The sequence below is a fragment of the Macadamia integrifolia genome, chromosome 2 (assembly GCF_013358625.1).
Source record: "Macadamia integrifolia cultivar HAES 741 chromosome 2, SCU_Mint_v3, whole genome shotgun sequence".
NCBI lineage: Eukaryota > Viridiplantae > Streptophyta > Magnoliopsida > Proteales > Proteaceae > Macadamia > Macadamia integrifolia.
The window spans coordinates 2730054-2738491 of NC_056558.1; positions in this window are offsets into that span (position 1 = coordinate 2730054).

Here is an 8438-nt window from a genome sequence, read left to right on the forward strand (position 1 = left end):
GCACTCGTTTTCAAGCCGACTATGGCATCTAGTCTATCAATGCATCATGCACCATGATGTCCACATTCAACATATAAACATCTCATTTAATTGGCATTTAGAAAGTAAACATAGCACACATGCATAACAATGTGAGGAATGACTAATCTACATAGCATATTCATGATGGCATGACTAGACTAGATATAATTAAATGAATGCCAAACAATGCCTTGAAACAAGGCCAAACGTCCTCTCCCCACTTACCTGTAGTATACAAGGATTCCCGTTCGGTACGGGAGAGATCCGGTGCGAATCGGGTAGGATTTGGTGAACCTAACATAATTGGGCGGGGTTAGTACTTCACCATTTTAGGATCAAAATTAATGAAATCCGATGACAAAATCATGTTTAGAACGTCAAAATAAGGTCACACGTCCGATTTGGGTCCAATCGGACGTAAGAATCACCTTCGGGGCCACACGGGTGGGTCAGACAGGTGGGCAGTCTGGCCCACCGGTCCTACCCACCGGTTTGGACCGACGGGTAGGGGCCTGCCGGTTCCACCCGCCGGTTGGGGTTAAGGTGTTGGGTTATCATTTGGGGGGAAGCAGTGGTCGCGGTTGGCCCGTCGGTTGGGCCCGTCGGTTGTGCCCGAAGGCCCCCCTGCCCTCTCAGGTGGGTGCCCACAGGCGGGTAGAGGCCCACCGGTTGCACCCACCGGTCTTGGCGGGAAAAACGCTATTCTTCCCAACTTCCTCCATTCTTTGGGGGATTCAAATGGGGCTTTTCCCAACCCATTCTTCACACCGTCAAGGTCTTATAGGATGGTTTTAACCTAGATCTAGGTTAGATTCAAGGAATGGGAAACCATCTTACCTTCTTTGCTCAAGAACAACTTCAAACCCTCCAAATCACTTCAAACCCACAATGCTTCTTCCACCTTGTCAATACCTCTTCAAATCCTTCAAGATCAACACATAAATCATCCATTAAACCTTAGATTCATCATTTCAAAGGGGATTTACAAGATCTCCAGAAACCCTACTCGAATCAAGGGTTTAAGCTTGGGTATGGTGAATGTTCAAAGAACCCGACTTTGCTTACCTCCAAATGTAGATCTAGAGTTGAAGATCACTCTTCCGGCGCCGGAATGGGAAGATCAAGCTTCGGCGCCGCTGAAATCCCTCTTTTCTTCCTCTTCCTTCTCTTCCTTTCTTCCTCCCTTTCTTTTCTCTCTCCTCTTTACTCTTCTCACCAACGTACGGGTGTCATAAATGAAAAGAAAAGAAAAACATAAAGCTATATATATAATTCCTAAATAAGTGAATAGTGCACATGGATGGGTCACTCAGGTGGGTGGGTGCACCCACCTGTCCGCCCACCTGAGGGCCAAAACTTGGGATTTTGACAGGGTTCGGGCCTGGCGCGAACCCCACCCTGGCATATAATGTAGTATATGTATATACCTTAAAATACGGCTATAATACCTGCTTTATCCGTACATGGCCTTATGGTAGGTGCATGTACACAGCTTAGGCACTCCCGTCTCTTCCGGCACTGGCTCAGACTTGTCGGGCTAGCCGGTGTTTAAGGTCACCCTTGCCATCATAGCCCATAAGGAACCCGCTCTAACTCCCTATGGTTCAGTTCCTGCATGGTTAAACCGGTTCAACCGCGAAATCAGACTGGGTTTAAGAAGCAGGGTATTACATTACCCCCCCTTCTGAAAAATTTCATCCTCGAAATTGCGTACCTGGTTGATCAAAAAGATGAGGGTACTTGGCTTGCATTTCATCCTCTACCTCCCAAGATGCTTCTTCAAGTGAATGATCAGCCCATTGCACCTTTACATAGGAAATGGAGCGTTTGCGAAGCGTTTTCACCTTCCGGTCCAAAATTTCAGCTGGCTGTTCTGTATAGGTCATATCAACTTCTAGGTACTCTGGTTCCACGGGTAGTACATGAGATGGATCATGCACGTATCTCTTCAGCATGGATACATGGAATACATTGTGAACATCCCCAAGTGAAGGTGGCAACTCAAGCATGTAGGCTATTGAGCCAACCCGGGATAAGATCTCAAATGGTCCAATGTATCTTAGGCTCAACTTCCCCTTTCTGTGAAACCTTTGCAACCCTTTAGTAGGAGAGATCTTGAGAAATACCTTTTCTCCTGACTGAAATTCAATGTCTTTTCTGCGGGTGTCCGCATAGCTCTTTTGACGGGACTGAGCTGCTTTAATCCGTTCTCTAATAATGTCGACCTTGTCACAAGTCATTTGTATCATCTCAGGTCCTAACATTCGACGTTCACCTACCTCATCCCAATACAAAGGAGTTCTGCATTTTCTGCCATACAACGCCTCATACGGAGCCATCCCAATTGTAGCTTGGTAACTTTTGTTATATGCAAACTCCATAAGAGGTATATATTCTTCCCAACTGCCACTCATCTCCATTGTGAGCATGTCCTCTAATATCTGTATGGTTCGCTCCAACTGGCCATCCGTCTGTGGGTGAAAAGCCGTACTCAAATTCAGCTGTGATCCCAAGGCACGCTGTAAGCTTTTCCAAAATCTGGAAGTGAACCTTGGGTCCCTATTTGAAACAATGCTCACTGGCACTCCATGTAAGCGCACTATGTTGTCCATGTAAAGTTGTGCTAGTTTGGCCATGGAGAACTTGGTCTTGATGGGAATGAAATGAGCAGTCTTGGTAAGCCGATCCACGATCACCCATATCGCGTCCATTCCCTTAGGTGTACTTGGTAGTCCGGTGACGAAGTCCATTGTAATCCTTTCCCACTTCCATTCTGGTACTGGGAGTGGCTGAAGAGTACCATAAGGTCGATGCCTCTCAGCTTTTACTTTCTGGCAGGTAAGACAAGTCGCCACATACAAAGCTATGGTGACTTTCATGTTTGGCCACCAGTAACTTTGTTTGAGGTCTTTGTACATCTTGGTACTTCCTGGGTGAAGTGAGTACTCGGAGCTATGTGTTTCTCGCACTATCTTGTCTTGTATATCCAAATCATCGGGTACACACAATCTGTCTCTAAACATCAATGCCCCATCACTGGCTAAAGCAAAATTTGGGTCGTTCATTGTTTGATCTTGAACCTTAACTCTGATCCGCTGCAATTCAGGATCCAAAGGTTGCTTCATTACCACCTCTTGCCTAATTGCCGGATGCACCTGTAGGGCCGTCAAGGATACTGTCTACCATTTAAGGTTTTCTAGTTGAGGTTCAAGCTCTAAGGTTGCCCCTTCATATAAGAGGGTTTCATCCATTAGCATCGCCTCTTGCACAAGTGGTGGGCTGACTGCTAAGTATGAGAGCGACACAGTCTATGTCTTCTGACTTAATGCATCTGCCACTACATTAGCCTTGCCGGGATGATACTGAATGTCACAGTCATAATCCTTCATGAGTTCAAGCCATCTCCTCTGTCTCATGTTCAGATCCTTCTGGGTGAAGAAGTACTTCAGGCTTTTGTGATCGCTGTATATCTCACACTTCTCCCCATACAAATAATGTCGCCAGATCTTAAGGGCAAAAATGACTGCAGCTAGTTCCAAGTCATGAGTGGGGTAATTCTTCTCATACTCCTTTAGTTGTCGGGATGCATACGCTATTACATTACCGCGTTGCATGAGAACACAACCCAAACCAACTTTGGAAGCATCGGTATAGACTGTCATTCCACCTGTGCCTTTAGGAATAGTCAACACAGGGGCCGTCACCAACCTTTCTTTCAATTCCTGGAAGCTCTTCTCACATTCCTCTACCCAGTCGAATTTCACACCCTTTTTAGTCAACTTGGTCAATGGTGCTGAGATCCGAGCAAAATTCTCAATGAAGCGTCGGTAATATCCAGCCAAACCCAAGAAGCTTCTAATTTCGGTGACATTCTTGGGGCTTTCCCATTCCACTACCGCTTTTACCTTATCAGGATCTACTTCGATTCCGGCTTTAGACACTACGTGCCCCAGGAATCCAACTTGTTCAAGCCAGAATTCACACTTGCTGTACTTGGCAAACAACTGTTGATCTCTCAACCTCTGTAACACCATTCTCAAGTGTTGAGTGTGATCCTCTTCGGTTTTGGAGTAGATCAAGATATCGTCAATAAAAACAATTACCCATTTATCGAGCACATCCTGAAATACTCGATTCATTAGATCCATGAATGCTGCCGGTGCATTGGTTAACCCTAAAGATAACACTAGGAACTCATAGTGACCGTATCGAGTCCTAAATGCTGTTTTGGGTATATCACCGCTCTTTATCTTGAGCTGATAATAGCCGGACCGAAGGTCTATCTTTGAAAATACTCTGGCTCCCTGCAACTGGTCAAATAGATCATCAATGCGTGGCAATGGATACCGGTTCTTAATGGTTAGCTTATTTAACTCCCGGTAATCTATGCACATACGCAAGCTGCCATCTTTCTTCTTGACAAACAACACCGGGGCACCCCAAGGTGAAACACTTGGGCGAATAAACCCCTTTTCCAATAGTTCCTGGAACTGCATCTGCAACTCCTTCAATTCAGCTGGTGCCATCCTGTATGGAGCCTTAGATACTGGAGCTGCTCCAGGAGTCAAATCTATGGCAAACTCCAACTCTCTATCAGGTGGTAAATGCATCAGATCATCTGGGAAAACATCGGGAAACTCTTTAACCACCTTTACCTCTTATAGAGGTGTGATCCTTGCATCAACATCAAGTACCGATGCTAAGTAACCCTGACATCCATTTCTAGCAATTTTACCGCTTGAAGAGCGGAGACAAGGACCTTCTTCACTCGTTTCATTGTATCTGCTCGGTATACCAATTCTTTCCCTTCGTCATCTGTCACCCTAATTAGCTTTTCAGCACATATCACATTAGCTCGATGAGCCGACAACCAATCCATACCCAATATAACATCAAAATTCTGCATATTAAACTTAATGAGTTGTGCATCAAGGTTCTTCCCACTAATTTCCACTGGGCACGGCCCATACACTTCCTTCAACTGTGTAACTTTGCCAGTAGGCATACTAACACTCATTCCGTATCTAGGATCCTGGGTGACATCCCAAGTTTCTCTACGAATCTCTTAGATGCGAATGAATGAGTAGCTCCTGAATCGAATAAAACATAGGCTGGTATGCCTGATATGGGTAGGATACCTAGTATAACAATGCATATAACTTCAGCAGGTCATCAATATTAGTCATAATGAATTTCTTAATTTAAAATGTACCTGCTACTACTTCTGTACTGGCCTCAGCTTCCTCGGCTGATAGAGCATACATCCTTCCCTGCGGTTGATTCCCTCGAGGTAAGGGAGGTCGGTATGCAGAGGGCTGACTGGAGGGCAAGGCTGGTCTGACCCGACAGTCTTTCGCATAATGCCCATATGAATGGCAGTTGAAGCAACGAATCTGAGATGTCGGAATTGGGGCGGGGCCCCTCTGCACTTGACCCGTTGCAGATGGAGGTCGAGGTGGCCTTGGAGCTGTAGATGCCACACTAGTGTTCGGGCGAAAAGAGGTGGAACCCGAACCACCAACTGGTCTAGGGGGTAGCCAGATGGCCTATAGGGCTGTCTATACATAGGCCCAGAACTGTATGATCCGCGGTATGCCTTGGAGGAATTTCCCATATCCGGGAATGTATTTGTTCTATTCCACAGTCCAGGGGTGAGGGATTGTTCTCCCTTTTGCTTATCCTCCATAGTCTTGGCCTTCTGCACAATCTGGCCATATTCGGTCAAATCCAAGACCTCAAGTACAGACCTAATAGATGCTTTCAGGCCTTTTAGGAACCTCGCTGCCTTCTCTTCAGCTGTCCTCATATGCCTTGGGGCAAAATGGAACAAACTCTCGAATTGTTGTTGGTACTCAAGGACAGTCTTACCTCCTTGAGTTAAGGCCATGAACTCAGTCTCCTTTCGGTCTCTGAAACTGCGCGGATAATGGTTATCCGAGAACAACTCCTTGAACTGCTCCCAAGTAGGTTCTGGATGAGCAGCCATCAATATAGGTTTGGAGGCTTGCCACCAAGAATTTGCCTCTTTCTTGAGTTGCAACCCAGCACAAATAAGTTTCTGGGCATCCGTGCACTCAAGCACCTCAAATATCTTTTCTAATTCTTGGATCCATTGATCCGGTTCCAGAGGATCACTCCCCACCTTAGAGAATACCGGTGGTAAGTTCCTCTTAAATGACTCCACTACCCTTGACGTATTACTCGTCGCCGGGAAGTTAGGAGCATAAGCAGGATAGTAGGAGTATGGAGGAGGCATCCCATACTGAGGAACACCGAATGGTGGGATTGGAGGTGTACCTCCCACTTGTGGTCCCGTTCCCGACCCTACAGGCGGGTCCTGTGGAGTGAGTACCTGGGGAGGTTGACCCGGTTGAGAAAAGTCCAACTGTTGCTGGATAGCAGTCATAAATGCTTGCTGTTGCTGAAGCATTTGTTGCTGAAAAGCCTGTTGGGACTACTGAATTATAGTAGCAACATCTCCCGGTGTAATGACCGGTGGAGGGTCCGGGAGTGCAGTCATAGGTGGGTCCCCATGTGCCCCACCCTGACCAAGGGTCTCTGGAGGTAGTGGAGGTGAGGTTTGCCCCACAGAGCGGGACCCCCTGGGATTTTGTGGTCGACCAACCGGACGAGGACCCCGCGAGGTACCTCGGGCATTACTACCGGATCTAGTACGTACCATCGTATCCCTGTACCTGGAACATATCACTCACCATATTGGTTAAACACCGGAGAATTGATTTCGGCACACAATTATATGCCATCACATAAGGTATTGTAGTATATGATAGTCCACAATAAATCATAACTTAATTTTCAAGATACAGGGCCAATGCCCCAACAGGTACATCAATGGTCCCACTTGACCATAACACATTAATATAGGAATAATATCAATAATGAGAATCAATGTAATCATGCTAGGGGGAGAGAAGGGGAAAAAATCTTTAAAATTTCCCAATTTTCACAATCGGTGGGCTGCACCAGCGGGTAGGGGCCCACCGGTCGAGCCCACCGGTCCTAGTGCCTCAAACCGGTGGGTGGCACCGACGGGTAGGGGCCCGCCGATCGGACCAGCCGGTCCTGCCCGAGTAAAAACACGAACAGGGCCTGTAGGGCCCTATTCTGTCTTGTCTCTTCCCCGACTCCTTTCTCTCTCTCCCTCTCTTCCTTGGGCGATCTTGGAGGTCTCCTCGGCGCTTCTACTCGCGAGTCTACTCATCAACTCGGCGCTTTTGAGAAGGTTCAACTCTCCCTCTTTCAAGTAAGTTTTCCTTCTCCTCTTTTCCTTCAATTCTCCCTCTTTCAAGTAAGTTTTCCTTCTCCTCTTTTCCAGAATTTCCACTTGGGGTAGAAATACATGTGTAAGCTTTACTTTAGGTTTTCTTTCCATATTTTTCTCCACAGAATAGTATTGCCATGTGATTGTGATGTTTCTACTGTGGTCGTTTGTAGTTTATTAGGATTTTATCCCTTCATTTGGAGAAAACCCTAAATCGTGCCCTAGGTTTCCAAATTTGGGGATTTCTTAAATTTTTGATCCTTTTCTTCAATTGATGATTCCTTTGTGATGCACTACACTTGCTTTATGATTAGCATGCTATAGAATTCATGAATTATCCATTATACTTGGAATCCCCATGTATTTCCATGAAAAACCCCTCTTTTTTTTTGTATTGGTTTCCTTGACCTTCATCACGTACTCGTATTCATGGACTTCCATAATCTATTTGGGTATATTTTTGTACTCTCATGACCCCGCTATTATGGCATTTTGTTATAGATCTAGGGTTCCAAGCTTTTACTCCATTATGAATGAGTTTGCGCGTTGCAATTGAATCCTCTCATGTTAAATATGCTCTTTGCTGTCATTTTACTGTTTTGGCATATTTCCCTGCTTCATCACCTACCGTGCATCATATCCATTAGCTCCTTATCATTTCTAGCTTGTCGCAGTTCCCATTTTGCATGAATTTGGGTTTTGGGCTTCCCTTTTTCTGCTATCATTTTCTTTTCTTTACTTACCCCACTTTCTTTTCTTCTTGCCAGGATGTCATCTCGCACCGGCAAAGGACCATCTTCCTCTGGCGTACGACGTAAGACCACCGCTACTAAGCGGAAGAGTGCAGAGATCAGCTCTTCAGCCCCCCGCACAGGGAGACCCAGACCTGCCCGGTCTGACCCTACAGACTATGACGAGGAGCACTTCCTTAGTGCAGAGGCAGCAACCAACTGGCCTATTTTCCTGAAGAGGTTAGTGATGATGGAGAAGACCGTGGTAGTCGACAACTTCCACAAGGCTCGGCTTCAGGAGAGGTTCTCAGCACTGGGCTGGGATTCTATCCTCCACGTAGACCGACCATGCTACGAGCAGCTAGTCCGCCGGTTCTACTGCAACTTGGAGGTGTCTTATCTAT